A 19474-nucleotide genomic window follows, 5' to 3' on the forward strand; every position below is an offset into this window, starting at 1 on the left:
GTTGGTTGCACCAGAACAAATGTAGGATAAATAATGCCATTAAATAACAAATGTATTAAGGCCTTATTTTCCTTAGTTGCTTACGGAATCTGCATTACTACATACTTTCCATTATTTGCAAATTACACCAGACAGATTGAATAAATGCTTTAAAATGGGTTCTGAACACTGGTTTAGTAGCACAGAGGAAGTGGTTTCTTAGACAACTGCTACCCACATATTGATTTAATAATAGAGAGGTGGAGGGGCGAAGATGAATATGTTGATGTACTGAGCTGTTGATTGTTTAATTGAGAGTAAAATTTTTAGCTTCACTAGTCAATTACCTGATCTCATTAAGTTCTTAAAAATCGCTAAAATACCATTCTGGCTGAAGCAGCTGCACTTTGCTACTATATTGTCTAAAGCATTAGGAAAATCATTTGCTAATGGTGATTTACAAGTGTAAACATATGATATTTTTAGCATCCGAATAAGCTTTCTCCATGTGAGAGATCTTGAATGACTATCATGCACCAGGTATGCAAAGGTAAAGATGGATGTGAAATGTGTTTTTATGTTTGCTTAAATGAACCTTAAGCTTTCTGAGTATTATATTCAAACCTTATCAACAGAGCGGAAAATGGAAGCAGAAAATCACAACTTTTAGACATTAGAGATGTTTCAAATATAAATGCAAGAAGTTACTCAGTGCCTGGCACAGAACAGAGGTTGTTTTAAGGATAAATGTAAACTAAGACAGCATTTGACATCCCTGTGGAGGTAGAAGCTCCATGCTGTGAAGATGCTGAAGACACCAACATAGCTGCACAAGGTAATGATGCTCTGAAGGCTCCAGAGCAGCAAGGACAACTTGTCCTGTACCTTGCCTTGTTACTTTGGAAATTGCTGATTAAGGGCTTTGCATGGCACCTCCCAGATCCTATATGCCATAGTGTGTGCAGTACTGACATAAGCACTGATAGTAATCAGTGGCATTTTGTGTATTTCCAAACATCACAGGAACACATTCTTTCAGGTTAACACAGTTTCATTTTGCAGGATGACTGTCCCAGAAAAGGTAGATGATCGATCAGCGTTTATTCAGTAATATAAGAAGCCCTTTCCAAAACCTATGTGGCAAGGGCTCTGGTTCCCTATGTACCTTGTTTGGTTTTTAGATCAGTTCATAGAAAGACAGCTGGTTTTTATGCAGAAGAAGAAGTCTGGGGTGAATTTCTTCACTCTTGCAACGTGCAAGCAGTGTGACTTTAGTCACTAAAACTTGATGAACACTCAGAAAGGAGCTAGTCATGTTTTTCTCTCAGTGTGAAGATACGACAAGAGGTTGTGAACAAGTTCCACAATGAGAGATGAAGGAAGAACTGGTTTTTTTCCCTTCACAAAGAGTTAATTATAGATATTAGTAGCTGAGAAATAATTTAGAAGAAATTCAGTAACACCAGGTCTTCCCAGTTTTTGGGGTCATTCCCACTGATGTCTGTTTCTGATTTTGTGCCAATCCATGTGCCACTTACAATCTCTTTGGAGTCAAAAACCACTGTCAAAATATGAAGAAGGGACAAAAGCACATAGCACTGATAAAGAAATGTGCCAGTTCCCCAACCTTACAGCACATGCATTCAAACTTCTCAGGAAATATAATTACTATCTTCCAGTAGTTATCTATTATTACTTGAAGTCCCAATACATCAGTGGCTCCCAAATTACCTGGCAGCTTGTTACTTAGGTTTTTAGGTACCTGAATTGAAGCGCAAAGTGAAAAGCAAATGGAACTGCTGGTGTTGCATTTTGATGTTATGTAAATTGGCAGCTGGATTCTGCACAAGGCATTGATATAAATAGATCAACCCAAACTTGAGGGCATTCACAGGGATTCTTTCTTAATGTTATAGTAAGTGTCAGAAGACATTTTATGTTGTAACACGAACAGTGGCATGAAAAAAACAATAAGATAACATTGATTAGGTCTTTCAGACTGCAAAACTACTCAGGATCTGGGGTTTGGGTTTGTTTTCTGGTTTTTTGGCTATTGTAATTTAAGGGTGTGGGGAGGGGGATATTTTGGCTCTGCACTCTCCTGAATTGACTGTGGAATTGGGCAGAGCGAGTAGGAGCTGAGTAGAGCGACTCCACGACTCTCTCATACTGTCAAGGCAGACAAGTTTGTTGTGCCAGTGTTATTGTGATCAATCCAAAATTTTGTGGTCAGTCCAAAATGGTGCTGCAGCCATTAAACATTTCTCAGGTTTAAATAGCACGAAGCCAATTTTGGAAGGGGTAAAGCCTACGTAACTTGGTTTACCATTGCAGTTTCTGGAATGATAGCAAATTCAGCTATGATTTGTTTACAGGAACAATGAAACCATTTTAAACACTGATTCGAAGGCATTTCTTGGTGATAGCTGCTATCAACAGTGGGTTGACTTCCTACTTGGTCAGTAGGCCAGGAGAGCCATCCTGCTGGAAATGAGAGCCTGGGAGGCTTTTCCCTGAGCAGAGCCCTGTATGACAGGAGGTCCTGCAGAGAGAAGCTCTGGGAATAGCCGGCTCAGGAAAGTGCCCAGGGCCAAATATTTGCAGAACTGTTCTGAACTATTGTTCTGCTTACGATATTTGTGGGTTTGAGATAAGAAAATGAGGAAACTGAATAAAAGTAACGATCCACCAAAAGAGTGAGTTATATAAGCATATCACTTCTGTGGGCCAGACCTTGCTGCTGTTGGTAAACAATTTTGAGGTGTCTGACTGGCATTCAAGTTCATGCAGCTTCTTAGATGCCAGATCTTGTAACCTGCACCCTGAAGATTGGATGCTGATACATGATGATCCATTTCATAGAATCCTTTTCAAAACAGAATAGGAGAAGAATCAGGGTGTAATTTTCTTGAATATAATAAGTGTTTAATTCTGAAGTCCATCTTGTTAAGGTCTCCTTAGTTTGGATTTTTGTTGGTTGTTTGTTGTGGAGTTTTGTTTGTGTTTATTTGGATTTTTTTCTTCTGTGTTGGTTTTCAGTGATTTTTCATGTTCTTCAGAGCATGAAGAACTATTTTTCTGGTAGCGTGAGCTATACCAAATCCTGAAGATTGCAATTAATGTTGATTTATGTGTCAGACTCAGCTAGGTTTGTCAGCCTAGGGAGATCTTTTTCCTAACAAATAAATCAACACATTTCCTGAAATGAAAGTGGCAGGGGATTACTTGTTTTGTGTCTTCCACTCCTTTTTTGGTTGAGTTGAGCTCATACCATCTTATACAGCACTGGATTGCATTTAAGTTTCCTAAAACATGTTCTCTAGAAAAGAAGCAATTACAGTGCAGTGCATTTTGAAACTACAAGAGTCCACATAGTATTTGACAATAAAACACATTTCTCAAACTTCTGAATTCCAAGAATCAGCTAAAGCATAGTGCTGGGAATATAATGTATAATGCATGAAGATATTTCAGTGATTCATGAGAATTTGTCTCATTCTATTTCTAGATATGAGTGGCTCATTAACTAGCTTTTAAATATGTATACCTTTAAAAGAAGAATTTCCTCTTGCCCACTTAGATCAGTAATATATGATACAAAAACACTGAAATGTTTTACTTTATCTCAGCAGTAATTTCTTGTCCAATTAGGTACATCTTATTCCCAAGATAATAAATTTTCTGAAAAACCTTTTTGTATGATCATTCACAAATATTAAGGCTTTTAATAGTTATATCATCCAATGCTTATATTGCCCAGCCAACATTTACTGTGAATCTATTAATGCCCTGCTTTTAATTCCTAATGATACTAAAATTAAATTAGCTATGTACTCTCTTACAACTTCTGTCTCCTGATCTGGAAGATTGTTTATACAAGCAATCAGGGAAGTTAGCTGCTCACTGGCAGGGCAAGTGTCTGCAAATAGCCTCTGCAATAACATATTAGCCACTGCAAATGGAGAAATATGAATTAAGCATATAGATATTGCACTTGTTTCCCTTGTGCCTCCCCCCTTTCCTTGACATGTTTACACATTTGTAATGTCAGAAAGAGCTCTGAATGTTGAGCATTAATTAGATGTGGGAACTGGAGCATAAAATAACATCTACATTTTATCCTTTTTAATCAAGAGGAAATGCTCTAATGTTGGATTTAGATTTAATGCAAAACTAAATATTTGACTCACAATATATTATGTCAGCAGATTAGCTGGTATTTATCACAGTTTTCAAAACTAGGGCTTTAATGCCTCATTTGGCATGATTTTGTCAGCCCCTGGCAGAAAGCTGATAAACTGTCCATTTATGCCATTACAGCTGCCTCTTGTAGCATTTGTGCTGCTATGGAGAGGGGTCAGCTTTTCCTTAAAACCTTTGGTTTTGATCATTTTATAACAGATTGATCTTTAAAGTTAATTTGGCTGTATTACAGTAGATAAATTTAAGACTATAAATTGGGTTTTGATAGTACAAAAATAGCTTAAATTGACTGAGTGGCCAAAAATTATCTAAATACCACATTCTTTTTGCCAAGGTAGCTGAAACTGGAGCTAAAACTACCACTGGACTTCTATTTCTTCCCTAATTCTGAGTTTCTACTTCATAGGGACATTTTTTTTTCTTTGCTTGGGCATTTTCAAAGATTTCCTTTTGTGCACAGGTAGAAAGGAAAAATTTTTTCCACAATAAAGGTCAAAACTGAAATGGACCAAATTATACTGTCTCTGTTGACCAGATAAGATGATTCTAGAGGATACTCTAGCTCTAAAACTCTCTCCAGGCATGTGCTTTTACCCACTTGGGGTTGTCAGAGTGGACAACATGTTACCCTGCACCCCAGCTCTTACATAGAACGTGGATATGCCAGCATCAAGTACCCTGTGCTCAAAAGATCAGCATTGGGAATGTCATTATTCCTGCTGACTTCTATTGTATTATTTGCCATTTCCACTGGGAAGAGCTGATATACTCACAGGCCCAACTAGAGATGTGCTTGAGGTGGTTAAAGCCACCTACGTTGCCTGAGATGGTGGAAGCCCAGGTATGAAATGGTTCCAACCATTCCTCCAGAACAGGACAAGTCCTCAAGTTATACAAATGCTATGCTACACTTTTCTTGTAAAGTCCAAATTATGTCATGTCTTGTTATAAATGCAACAGAATTATTTACCATTAATTTCTAATCCACCTCTGTCTTTCTTTTTGGTTTCAGACATAGATCCTGTGTCACTGTTCTGCTGACTGAGCCACAACGCTGCTGGGACAGCTGTGACAGCCTGAGGAATTAAAAACGAGACGGGGAGTCCTGTTTCTCCCACAGAACCTTCTATTTCATCAGAGTCTGCTTACAGAATGAGAGCTTTACTGGTTTTATCAAAGTCAGAAAAGTAGTAATGGAAAGACACATGCAACACCAGCAGGAAGGGCTACTCAAACGTGCAGTGCTTGGTCCCTCACCCGCACTGGCAGGGAATGGCTTCCTGCAGGACTGGCTGAAGCTCTCCTGGGTAATTAGTGAATTAGTTGCAAAACAGCCTCTGTCTTCAGTGTAGTAACATCATTAGAAATATGAATTATGTGTCTGTTTAGGAAGACTGGCACATTTTTACAATTATCTAAACAAAATGAATTGCAGAATTTCAGGTCAAACCTGAACTTTGCCCTGTCTCCAGAAGTGCAAGGGCAATTAAGTCACTGACTTGTAAAGAGCACAACTCATCCTGCCCATTTGCTTTCCTTTTTTTTTCCTGTTGATACCATTGAAGCCCTTGTCAGCATATGCATGAATTAAGGGAGCATTTACCTTTGGTGACTGGCTTTTGGTAGGGAAAGTATGTGGAAAGCCAGCTGCTCAGGATGTTTAAAGCAATGCTTTTCAATTTACAGGCATAAATTAATTTTTCCCCTACCGAAACGTAAGGAAAAGTAGTTCCAGCACTGAAATCTTACACTCTGTGGAGATGTCAAAACCTGAGGACACAACCTGTTTCAAGAAATTCAGGTGCCTCTTATCTCTGTTCCTGGATAGTTCTGTCCTAGCTGATAATGTTCAGCCACCACCAGCCCAAGGGTAAGATAATCCTTCCCTGTGACCAGTGGCAATTTCAGCAAACAGGGCTTTAGTTTCTGTCTCTGCTTTGGGAAGAGCAGAAGATGGGGTATTAAAACAATTTCCCCAGTAAGACCCACTAGAAGGTGGGAGGAGAGTCATGCATATTTGTGCATACTTGCAGTCCACCCACTCCTTCCTTCCCTGGGCCCACCCTTCCGCCCGCCACGCTGTCCCCAGGGGCACAAAGGCTCTGCCCTGGCTGGATGCTGTGGCAACACTGGGGGGGGTTTCACAGTCTATCCTCCCTGCAGGGCCTTGAAGGAGGGGCAGAGATGCTCTGGGGGCTGGGAGCAATCCTGCACTCCTCCTCCAGCTAGGAAATGGAGTTATCTGTTTAGCTAAAAGCAGTAAAAAGATCTTCCCTCCTACCGACGCCAACTCATGTGGTATGTGTCTGACAAGTCTAGGTAGCTGCCTTGCTCCTGTGCTCAGGCCCAGCAATTGCAGCTACAAATTCTTTAAAACAGCTCATGTTTCTCTGTCATTATCAAGGCAAAACTACCTTTTGGTGGTGGGTTGAAGTCAGCACTTGTGCTAGTGTAGAGATTAAAATTCTCATGGGAACCTGCAGAGGTGGCATCAGCCTCTGGGTCCACTGGAACAGCACCTTTTGTTTGCTGACCTGGTGCAAAGGCAGCTCTTCTGTGCTCAGCAGTGCCAGTCAGCAGAGGCCTCAGAGCTTGTGAGATCAGCACTTTATTCACATGAAAGACCTGATGCCTTTGATTCAGTACTTCTGTCTTTCCAGGATGATGACACCAAAGCAAAGGTCTCTGTGATCTCACTGTCTCAGCAGCTTTCATGTGTGAGATTGGTACACAGAGAGTTGCCCGTCTGGCATCTATTTACTCAGTGGAAAGGGAGCAAAAAGGCACAGACTGGCCCAGGGTCGCACAGCAGAGGTGTCGCCAACTCTTTGCAGTGCATTGCCTATTACACCAAGTTTTTTCAGCCTCAGCTTTTGCCGTTGTGTGATAATCTGATCTTTCATTAAAAAACCAACCAACCAACCAAAAAGTCCAAAGACCCTGTAACATTGTCAAAGAGAAATTAGAAAATGTGCAGCTACAGGACCAAAAGAATCAGAATGCAAATAAGAACCTATGTGATGTGTAAAACAAACATACTTTTCTCAATTTTCTGACTTTTCTGGGACAGGGGAACTCACAGTTTTAACACTGCTAATGGAAATGGTGAATGTTGTGCTTTGAAGTCCTCTAATATGCTGAAGATGCTCGTGTTCACATAAATAGTTCTCAGGGTTGCCCTGGCCACAGCTTTAATGGGACAACGACGTGGGTAGAGACGTCCCAAAAAAAGCACAAACCAAAGGCAGAAAGAGTTCTACTAAGTCATCAAATTTAGTCTTTTGTTCTCTCAAACATCTTGGTATCCTTATATATATATGTATATATCACTGGAGGGGTAAAAGAAACTGCACTAAACTTACACAGCTTCTTTTTTGACTTCTTGTCCCCTTACATTTCCCACACAACTCCTACTACTGGTTGCATATTTATTAGCTGATGGACCAGCGTGGTGGCTGGCTGGTGTTATTACGTAACTGCTGCTTAGATGGAACAAGTGCAGTACCAAAACCTAAATCTCTATGAACTCACCTTAGAGGGCAAACCAGAAAATTAAATACCCTGACTAGGATGAGATTTTCGAAAGTATTTGATGTTGGCCTTTCTGCATCCACTGAATTTCAGAAAAAAATCCTTCCCTGCCTATGTGGTGGACGAAGCCATCCTGGCCTGCTCCTGAAGATTTGACTGTCAGGGATGTCTTATCCCTGTTATAACACAGCTCAGTCTTCCAGTCAGGAAACCAAAAGAAGAGACATTCTTAGAGTAAGGTTTAGAATTAAATTATAAACATAGATTAAGGTTATAATCTCAGGCATATTAGAAAGAGTAAAGGATCAGTCATTAGGCTGTTTTACAGATTTCAATTTAAAAAGCACTCAGGTTTGTTCAAACTTTAAGCCAATGTGTTTAATGCAGAAAAGTTATTTTTTACTTTGCTTCTTTAATTAAACACCAAGAGAAACTGTTCTCCACATGCTTTGATCTTGTAAATGCTTACTGTTTTTCCAGGCAGCTGGAAGAATGAAGAAACAGATATGATTATGTCCTTGCCATCTGTAGTGCCCCTGCAGCCCATGGAGCACCATTGGGGTGCAGAGACCCCCCTGCAGCCCATGGAGGAGCCCATGCTGGAGCAGGTGGATGCCTGAAGGAGACTGTGACCCCATGGGAGGCCCATGATGGAGCAGGGTCCTGCTGGGAAACTGCAGCCCATGCTGGAGCAGCTGTTCTCTGGTAGGACTTGTGGCCCCTGTGAGGGACCCACGCCAGTACAGCTCATTCATGAAGGACTGCATCCCATGGAGGAGTGACCCACGGGACAGCAGTTTGGGAAGAACTGTTTCTTGAGGGATGGACTCACACTGGAGAGGTCCATTAAGGACTGTCTCCTGTGGGAGGGACCCCATGGGAGAAGGGGAAGGACTTCTCTCTCTGAGCAGTGCCAGAAAAAACAACTGACTGTAACCCCCATTCCCCGTCCCCTTGCACTGCTGGAGGAGAAGAGGTAGAACTTGGAAGGAAGGAGGGGTGGGGGGAAGGTGTTTTTAAGATTATTTTACTTCTCACTCTTTTATTCTGATCCTGTAAATCAGTAATAAATTTAATTTATTTGAGTCTGTGATCAGTAAGTGACCTCTCCTAGCTGTTATCTCAATTCATGAATCCTTTGTTGGTTTTTTTTTGTCTCTACTGTCAGGTTGCAGAGGGGAGCAAGAGAGAGGCTTTAGTGGGTACCTGGTGTCTGGCCAGGGTCAACCCGCTACAGCATCTTAGGCTGAAATAAATTAAATAAAACACATTGGTTTTGTTACAAGAGAAACTCTAATATGGTTCTCTAATATGACATAACGTACCTTAAAACACTGTAGATTGAAATATGCAGGTCTAATTTCTGCTGTATTCAATTTTTTTAAATATCAGATGCTACTAATCAGACATAGGATTAGGTGAATAACTATGCAAGGTGTGCAGAGTGATGGGAATTAGGATCTTTGTACTTGAAATTAGTTGTGCCTGATGTAAGAAACCAAGGTCTTCTCCTATCCTTGCCAGCCAGAGGAGAAATAAAGTGAATAAAATCAATATATGAATCAAAGAAATGTTCTACTAAAGTAAAAAAAAAAAACAACCCACCTTATTTTGAATACTGATGTATCTAAACTAAAATTTGGGAAAAGCGATAAGCATTCTTTATTTCCATCCAATGTCAGACTCAAATAATCTTGTTCAGATGTGTTGGACAATGGGCTCAAATACTGGCTTGGAAGGGGAAAATTATATGGGGTTTAACCCATTATGTAATGTCAGAACTGCTAATTCTGTATTGATTTGAAATTAGAGAGGCATGATGACAGCACTTTGCAGTAACATGTGCAAAGTCAAAGTCATGTAGCCTAGAAAATAAAATTGCTAATTATTCAGTACAGGTGAAATAGAAGCATATTATAATCTCTTCATGTTCCACCTCAGAGGAGGGAAAAGCTATTCCTTATAAATCATTATCTGAATTCTGCTTCAGGAAATGACAACCCTAGTACTCACCTACCACAAATAAAAATAAGGAACACCTGTTGTCTCTTTGTTCTTAATTTACTTCCTCTGGCCCAGTTTGATCCCTTGCCTTCCTTCTGGAGGAGTAGCCTGGAGGAGCAGCCTCCTTTCTATGAGGAGCAGTGATTAGGTCCTTCTTGTCCTTTAGCTTCTCTGATGAAGTAAGTAGGTAAGTGTACACAGTTGTAAGAGATTTTTTTCACTTTGCTCTGTTTTGGTTCCTTTCCCTCCCCCCCCCCCCCATTGTTTTTTCTTGTTCTTTCTTAATTATCCAACACGGTTGGTAATTGCTGGAGGATACTTGCTTATGTGGACTTTTGGTCTGACCCAATATGGCCATTTTTATGTTCCCAAGTTAGTACTGTCTTACAAAATTATAAAGTCTAAACACTTGGGGAAATTCAGCTGCTTTGTATTTTTTATCATCTTGCCATGACAGATATATTTCTCATGAGTTTCTGTTCTTTTTATGCCTGAGTCAAACAAAATCGTAGATTCTCTGTAATTTTGAGGGCAGGAATATCAAAGCCCTATGTCCTCAGTCCTGTGACTGAATGTGTTTCAGCTGGTGACACATTGGCTTCTTCTCCTGTTCAAGGTAATGAAGTAAGAGGGGAAAGTTCTGTCTACTGTTCTTCATAAATTTGATGCTGAATTATTGTACAAAAAGTTAAAATGAGTAATACTTCCTGTTATGATACAACTGGCTTAAGAAAAATGGAGTTAGCACATATCTGTTTGTCCTGCCTGGAAAAAACCCACCTGATTCGGCTCTTTTCTTTTTTCAAAGAGAGCATTCACACATCCTAATGGTCATATAAAAGTCTACACTATAATTGTGTATAACTATATATTCTCCAGACAACAAGAACAAAGGTGTCTATATGTGCTAAATATTGTTTCATTCAGGAAGTTATTCTTATGTGTATGTTTCCACAACTATTATCAGTAGGATTGAAGGGTAGCAGCAATATCCACAAGCTGTCTGATTTCCTTCCCACACTATCAAAGATTGAAGGAACAAAGATGAAAATGTTGGGGAAATGCCTGTAACTATGACATAAATTTCTTTCCAGGAAATGTTTTAGGAAGTTGCCTTTAATATATTGTTTATGGTTGGAGGAGGCATTCCTGCCTGAAAGAGTTTGGTTATGTTGTATGTTCTAAGCATTTCCCAAGTCTGGCCTCAGGATGTCCTTCAGTAAGTTATGTCCTGCTCTTGGTCGTGGTAGTGGAAGCACAAAGCTCCTCCACTATTTCTAGGTTGTTTATTCTGAATTTGCACTAATTCATCTGAAATCAAGCTGTAGCAAATATCTGTAAACAGGCCAGTTCAACCAACTCTGGAAAGTTCAGAGGATAAAATCACATAGGAAATTATTGCTCTTACAGTGTTTATTTTATATTTTACTTTATAAAGTTCCATGATTAACACAGATTATTTGTTATTGTGACTCCTCTCATGATGTTTGCTAATGCCTGTCCCTGGGGTATATGAAGCGGGAAGCTTAAAGAGAGAGAAGCTGGTAAATCTTGTGGCACTGATGAGAGGTTGGAGCCTTTATTTCCAGCTCCTGTTCCTGTCTGGGAAAAGCCTTCCTAACATATGTCACAGTGGAAATCCATGCCCAGTGAATGGTTTCAAACATTTCTCAGCTCCCTTTTATGACCTTATTTTGTCTAAATGTCACAGGTCAGTGTCATGCGTGTCCTGGTATAGGAACTGAGAGCAAGCACTTGGCATGGTAGCTGGTTGGGAAAGGCTGTCTAGCACTAAAATTGGACATCCAGATGCTTCCTTGATTAAGATCTCCAGACTGGTGTTCTCCTGGAATCTGGGAAGTGATGAAGAACTGAATTGTTGTCTGCCAGGCCACAGGTTACCCTTCTCCTCCGAGGGACTTCTGTCCCATCCTTGTCACTGCTCCCACTCCGGGGCTTCTGCCAAGGCAGAACAAGAACAACTGCAGAGATGTGTGTCTGCTGTGAGCCCCTGTGAATGAGCCCTGTGTCACCAGAGCCCACAGATTTGCAGTGTTCCTGTCCTCTGCAACGTCATCCTCACTGAAACACCTGATTCTTATGAGGCAACTTTCTGGGTCAATAAAACAGCATTTCTATTAGTGGTTAAAAATGTTTATGGAGAGTAAAATAAAAAAGGAAGCTCTTGCATAGCATCAGCTAAACAACTAGTGAGACCAGATAATTAAGATAAAGTGAAGCAGGCAAGAGTGGCCGCATTGGGGAAGGCCTGCCTGCTCATACATGCAGCAAAGGGTCAATGCTGGGAAAATTAAATCTGCCCCAAGTGTTAGGGGAAGAAGCTGGATTACACACTTTTAAGTTTGAATGCTTCAGTTCTGCCCAAGTCTTTCTTGTACAGGATATTTTTTTTCCAAAAATGAGCAGTAGACATTGCCCAAAGTCTGGATAAATGAAATCTGGCTTATTTGGAGCTTGCTAGAGTTTGCACCTTTTATTTTGACTTGCCAGGGATGACAAAACAGTGGCTGCCTCCTGCATCTTGCAACCAGCAAGATCCTGTGCAGGATGCAGAGCCCCACCATGGACAGCACAGTGTAGAAACCAGCCAACACCCTTCACCCTCAAGATGTTAACCTGATGTTAAAATCTGCTCTGTTTGCATCTATGTCAAAATCCCATCTTGTGCCTTTCCTGGGTTGCCTGCCCTTGTTTATTCTCACCAGGCTTGCAGGGTGCAGTGCCCCACGGGTGCTAGTTCTGTGTGCTCTGCTGTTCTCTGCCTGTGCAGCCGACCAAGCACTGCTGTGGCTACGCAGCTGCTCATTTGCCTAACTTGCTAGTAAATGCTCAGGGGGCATTTCTTAATGTTCTGCATGTTGGTCACAATTGATTTATTAATTAACATAGGGGTGCGAATCCAGAATCAGTGGCTTTGTTTTTCTCTCTCTCTTCCACTAACTTGCTTTTTGCTTCAGGCAAATCATCCAAGCTTTGTCCACGTCCTCAATCCTGTAAAATAGGAGTGATAATACCTACCAAGGAGCTGTTTGTGAGCCTTGCTGAGCTCTTTAGCATCCTCAGCAGGAGGCAGCATAGAAACATATGGCAAACATACTATTTCAAAACAACTCAGTTTTAAGTCATTGCAAAGACCTCCTGCTAGTCCAGCAGTAGCTCTCAATCCCCTCCTGATGGTACCACCATTGCATTAAGAACTTGCAGCCAAAATAGTTTTTCTGGCCCTTCTCTCCTCAGTCATTGTTCCCACACACTTTGTGAAAATTCACACTAGTGAAAACTAACCACTTTATTTGTATTTTTTCAGGTTAATTTTCAGCAGAAGTTCCCTGATCTCACTGGCTAAATAGTTTCGTGACTGCTCATGCTCAGAAGAGCCACACTAAGAAAACTCATCTGAGCAGGGACAGGGCTGCCTCTTTCAGTCACGGCGTGCATTTAGGTTAGCGCAAATTTGCTGGAAAACCGAAGTTTCAGCAAAGCTTCTCCAGGCAATGGTAGGTAACCTCAGCAAGTCTTTTGAGGCACATAACCTCATAATGTTTGTTAACCATGCATCTTAATCTTCAGCACACGTAAAAAAATTGATGTTGTGGGTTAGCTGAAATTCAGCGACCCACCACATTTAGGAAATTATGATTTATAGAAATCATACAGTCAGCTTTTTCCTGGCTGTCTGACTAGAAGTAGAAGGGAAGCAGGTCTAACTCTGACACCGTTGTCTTTGTAGCCCTGCTTGAGCCATGGCCTTCCAGAGGAGAAGCAAGTTTGGTATCTCTGTCCTGTGCTCTGGGTAAGCTCGTTAAAAGCTAGGACTCAGCTGAGGTCTTCTGTAATCCCCAGGTGAATTGGAAGATAGATGAGCTATATAAGTTTGTGAAAGCCACAGGCTTAAGTAACTTTTCTGGGACAGTGACAGACTTCACTTAACACCTTGGAGACATAGTAAAGTAAATTAAGTAGGGTATCAAGAATGTCTCACATAGTTTTCTATACTGTTGAGGACCCCACTCCCAGATAACAGGATAATAAGCTAAGTACTTGAGTCAGCATTCCTGGCTGTTAAAATAAAAGTCTAGCAATAGTGCCCATTGTACAAAGTGGTATTTCTATCATAAAAGATGGGAAAAGCATTAAATTGTCTTTTTTATTATTGAAGTATTTTTCTGAATTACTTTTGTTTGTTTAAAAGTGTATATATCCCAAAAGCAATGGGTGACCTGCATCATAAAGTAGTGCATCATTAAACATATGTAAATGCAGAGAAGAGGTTTAAACAAGTGCTAAGAGGTTTCTGAAAATGAAATTGATAAAATGGGTTTAATAACTAAGTGTCCTAATCCAGACAAAAGGTTAATAAGCATTCCCTCGTGAAGTAATAGAGAGTGGTAAAGGGTTTTTTGTTCCAAGAATTGTGTACCCTTTAGGTGCCTGTTTGTGTGATGTTCACTAGCTTTTCTTCAGCATAGAGCTCTGAACACAACTGCCTACAATAATGGGAGCTGGAAAGAAACAGTCCCAGGTCTGATTTAAAAAAACTGCTACAGATGCTGTTCCTGCTAAAACAGGTCCTGGGTAGTGATGGTTGTTTTCTCATAGTTAAGAGTGTCCATTAGTGTGCATAATGAACAGCTAAAGGCATTCAATTACTGCTGTTGAGGGCCTAACCTTCTGTGACAGACTAATGTGGTGCTTAACCAAGAATTAATTTACTTCAGGTTCTCTTCAAGTTTCAAAAAAAGAGGAAAAAATACTAGAGGAAGACAGTTGGTAGCTTTTCACTGAAGTTTAAAGAAATTGCACTTAACTGATCAGTGTCCAGAGAACCCCAGAACTTTTCAAGCAGGCATTAGAAACAAACCCTGCCACTGCTCTTAGCTTTACCTCAGTAAGTCAGTGGTAACATTGTCAAAGTCGGGAAGCTTAGGAAGCGTAGACAAATGCATCAGTTTTGGAGTATGCTTTTCCACTGTGCTGAATAGTTCCCTAAACCCACCGGAATTACGTGGTCCCAGATATCTAGCCTACTTCAAGGAAAAAGTTCAAAAATTGTCTTTTACTTTGCAGTTATAAGGAGATCCTGCCATGTTTCCCAAAGTACGTGAGTCTTATTAAAATTTACTTCTATAATATTTTGTTCCATTTTCTGCACATATCTGATGGGAAGAAGGTACACACAACTCAAAGGTCATCTAAAAACTACCTTAGGAAAAGTTCAAGATTCTCTTGTTTCTTCAGTGTGACGTAATTAGGTTTTAGTCCTGAACGAAGATACTGGAGATCTGGGTTTTATCACAGTACTTTGCGTTATTCTTTTACTTTCTTGATGGTTTACCTTCTTGATTAGGAAATAGAATGTCTCCCCTGGGAGCCTCAGACAGAAAGTGCTCTGACAGAAAAATACACTGAATCCTGTAGATGGTAGTTTTTTGCACAGAAAAAAAATGTGTGGGGAGATGATTTGCTAGAGTAGCTCAATTTTTTTTTAAACTTGTGCACAAGGCACAGGTTTTCAGGCCTTTTTTTTTTTTAGCAGCTTATTCAGCTGTAAAGATTCGGGGTCGCTGTTTAATTAGCTGTTTAGTATTGTACACTTTGCATAATCACTTTGACTACACTTTGAAAAAAAGGAAGTTCAGTCTATTTGTTACTCAACTAAAACAACCTGAAAGGCGAATCATACTTTCCAATTTCATTGCAGTTAAGTTTTGAGGTAACTAATTCTTCTAGGCAAAGACACTGTGACTTCTGCCTGATCAGTTGTTATTATTTCAGTCTTGTGCATAGACTTATCTTTTGGGTAGAATTTTCTGTAAGTGGAAGTCAATATATTCTAAGATACTGGGATGTGAGTAGTTTACTTGACTTGGGGGTGGTGGAAACAGTAAGCTGCTCTTTAGTGTCCAATATAAAAAGATCAAACCACAAACTGATATGTGAATACGTGTATGAGTTTTTCATGTTCAATATTTTTCTGTATATGTATACAAGTGTTTTTGTATTTAGGTACATAAAAACCTCTTTAAAATGTTTTGTACTGGTTGCTTTTCACACTACAATAGGATCTAAGCACACTTGTCAGAGTTCTTATTCTATCATACTAGAACAGAAAACGAATAATATTTTTCCAAAAAGCTTTAAATGCATACATAACTCTGTAACTGATAGCACAGCTAGCTTTATATTATCAGCATTTCTCCTGCATCCACAGGGGCTCTGAAATGTGCAGTTAAGGTTAGCAGGATAGATCTTATAGTCCATTCTGAAATCCTCTGTCAGATTATATTTGAGAGAAGAATCTTCATAATTACAAGTGCTGACCAAAACCAGCTGGGGTGTGAAACAGGCATTTCCAAGAGCATCTTAGCAGACCTCTTCTCCTGCTGTTATTGCACCCAGATTCCCTCTCCATGTTCTCTTCTTCTCCACATCTCTCTTTGTCCTTCCACTTTCAGACTCAGCTGGCACCTCCTGCCCAGCTCTTGCCTCCTCTCATTCAGGCAGCAGGTGCTGGATTTGGGCCCAGCTGCCCTCTGCTTTCCCTCTGTAGGGTTTGGGGTTTAGGGTACTGACACTTGCTGCAGACATGGACTGAGGGGGGATGTAGGGATGGCACTGGGGTGCAAGCACTTCCAGGTAAGCGCTCATAAAGTTTGCAGCAGTGTTCCTGAATTCCTGTTATGACTGTTGTCTATAGATATTGATGAAAAGCTCCTTTCATGACAAAGGCAGGAAGCTTTTAACATGAAAACAGTCAAACTGTTGTCACATTTCAAAGCAAATATGAAGCCTGGATAGAAACACAATATAAACATTCCCAGGAGAGCTTTTTGAGACTTTTTATGCAGAGCAAAGCTGGCACAGTATCCCATTTGCAACACTAAAAAATCAAATGGGTTTTTGTTTTCTGTTTTTACAATATTTAAGTGACATTTTATTTGTTTTAAGGATCAGTTGCTGACGCACAATATTTCTCCTCCACTGATTCACATCAGATGAGCACTCTTTCTGTAGTCACAAGTGTCTGCTTGGCAGGCTTGTTTTTGCAGTAGAAAAATCAATAATTAATTCATAGCCAAAATAAAGAACTCAAGCCCATTATGAGATTACCACCATGTGGAGATTTGCAGTTGTATTCATAGTAAAGGAGGAGGAGACTGAGAATGTTTGCTACTTGTAATTTGGTCTACTGCCTATTTTTGTTTTTCCTGAGGTGCCTATCACTGGGCTATCTAAGTAACAATAAGCTAGTCACTGAAGTGTTATACTAAATATTGGTTTCAAGATAACTTAGTATAATGAAAATGAAACTTGTTTTGACAATGATAAAAATGTTTGTTTAATAATTTTTACTGTAATTCCCAAGTGAGCAAGCAGCCCTTGAGCTCATGAAGAAAAGTGATTTAATTTTTTTTTTATTCAAAAACAGCTTGCACCTGAAAAATACAAATCGCTATCTAACTGCTTAGATCAATTTATCTGCAAGACGAATCTCTCCAGGGGAGGGAGTGTACAAGAGCTCAGAATAAAATTAACAAGTGTGTAAGACTCAATCAGTTTTGAATTAGACTACAAATATTTCCATATTTGTCATATATTGTAAAAACAATGGAAATAGGCCAAAATTGATGAAAACTTGTGTATTTTACCATTTATTTTAAAACTTTTTACCTGCTGGTGCCACCATGGCAGTTACTATCTTGTAAATCATAAGAAGCCTGTAGTAATCCATAGCATTTGTTTCTTTGCCTAAGTGTGTGGCTAAGAGGCTATCAGAAAAATAATGGTTAGGCCTGGTATTTTCTGCAGCCACTTACTGTGACAGCATAGTTATCAGCAATCACTGAACTGTGCTTCCATTTACCATTTCTTCAGACTCAAATCTGATTCTCCTCCTTCCTGCCTGGCACACGGATTGCTGCTGGGGCTGGTGCTCCGTTGGTGTGGCTCTGCTCTAACCCAGCGTCCTGAAATGGGCCAAATAAAAAGGCTGCTGAAAAGGTGGTTTGTTTTTAATAAATTGGTATTTCACAGACTGAAAGCCCTGCGTGGCTCTGCCTTAGTTTGCCTGGGCTCAGCACAGCTGTGCTGCTGGCAGCTTCAACACTGCTCTGATGTCAGCTCGCTGCGTGGACCCTGGTAAGGTTTTGGTCCCGTCAGCAATGTGTGGGATGCAAAAGGGACCAGAAGAAATGATGATATTACGGCTCTTTATGTGTCAAGAAACACTGTACAGGGCAAATATTTGAGAATATCACTGCAGAGCTGTCACATTAATTTAATCAATCATTGTGCTTCCCTTATTCCTTCACAAACTTGCAATAGGAGCAGAAGCTTTTTATAAACTTTCAACAATGGGTAGCATTTGATTGATTTTTAATATACTGCAATGGCTTCTCTCATGACTTTTAACACAGTCTGAGCTTCTCAAAAAAATAGTAGAAACATAAAGTGCAAAAAGAAATGCACAGAACTGGTGAATGTTAACAAAGACCCTTTTTCTATACAGAACAGGTTGTAATGTCCTGAGTCTGGAGCCTTCTGGTGTCTCAGATGGAGGACTCAACATCAAGGCTGGTTCTAGGACATCACCATATGAGGTGAAAGTAGATGTCTGCAGCTTCAGTGATTTGTCTATGCTTTTGATGATGGGTAAGTGTATTTTACAAGTGTGGTTTCACTCCCACCCCTTAGCAAGTGGTGAACAATTTATTATGAATTCTTGATAATTTGTATTAGAAATTGCATGTGCTTTAGACCTTTAACTTCCATGGATTTTTATTTTGTGCTTTAGTCATTTTGTTTACGAAGAAATACCTCCATATTTCAAACATTTTCTAAATTCTAGTAAAAAAATGCCCAGACAACTTCTGGGGTGCATTAAGTACTCACATTGGAAGCTCATTTCTCCCACGACTTTCAGTGTGAGGAAAACTTGGTAGTTCAAACAATCACAAATCGAACACAAAGTAATTATAGATATATTAAATTTCTTGGAGTTTGAGGTGATACTGATGCAAAATCAAGAGAAAATTCCATGAGAAGGAAATAATCATGTTTCCTACAGGATTTTTCCCTCACTGAAGACAATCTAGCCTTATTCTTTAAACAATCCCTTCTTATTTCTCCATTTGACTAAACTTTTTAATTTAGCTTTCTCTAAAACTTTCTTTAAAATGTAAGTAAAAATACTAGCTGAGTGGTTTCTGAGTTGCAGGGCTCCAGCTGCAGTGCAGGAGCCTTTGGGAGAACATGGATCTGGAGCTAAGAATTAAGTGTAGTTCCTCAAAAGAATCATTTCAGAAATGTGTGAGTAGAACCACTTTGCAACTTAACAAATCTTAGTCACTTGTGCTTTGGCTTTTGCAATAGCCACGTGAAAAAGAAAGGGTTATTTATTAAGAGCAGAACAGTTCCCTTTTAGTTCTGTAGCAATCATGTCTCTTTTTTTCCAGTCCATGGAAAGTGTTATCTCAGGCAGCTTTGTGCAGGAAGTTCTGTTTATCACTTCCTCACAGTTGCAGTTTGTCTAGGACTTAAATATATGATATCAGATTGCATCAAAATGTGGGCCTTTGTGTGCTTAACTCATCAAAGGAGTGGACCCTCAGGACTTGATATCACTTCACTGCATATGTAGTCATGTAGCAAAACAAAGTCTATCTAAACAGGACAGGACTATTTCTGTTGGTAGTGTAGCAAAGCTAGCAGAATTGTTGTAGTTTCAGGTATCTCC

At 39.9% G+C, this 19474-nt stretch overlaps 2 long non-coding RNA genes across 2 annotated transcripts in view; one reads left to right on the top strand and one right to left on the bottom strand.

Annotated features, from left to right (window-relative positions):
* LOC127476986 (uncharacterized) overlaps positions 1–19474 on the bottom strand; it is a 44969-nt gene that overhangs the window by 1235 nt on the left and 24260 nt on the right. The gene's annotated exons all lie outside the window — the stretch shown is intronic.
* LOC127476988 (uncharacterized) lies at positions 5273–8258 on the top strand. Its single transcript, XR_007906802.1, has 3 exons — positions 5273–5489; positions 5869–6052; positions 8194–8258. It is a non-coding gene; the product is annotated as an uncharacterized LOC127476988 (long non-coding RNA).

Source organism: Manacus candei, unplaced genomic scaffold, assembly GCF_025592945.1.
Source record: "Manacus candei isolate 608988 ecotype Guabito, Panama unplaced genomic scaffold, ASM2559294v1 h1tg000050l, whole genome shotgun sequence".
Taxonomy (NCBI): domain Eukaryota; kingdom Metazoa; phylum Chordata; class Aves; order Passeriformes; family Pipridae; genus Manacus; species Manacus candei.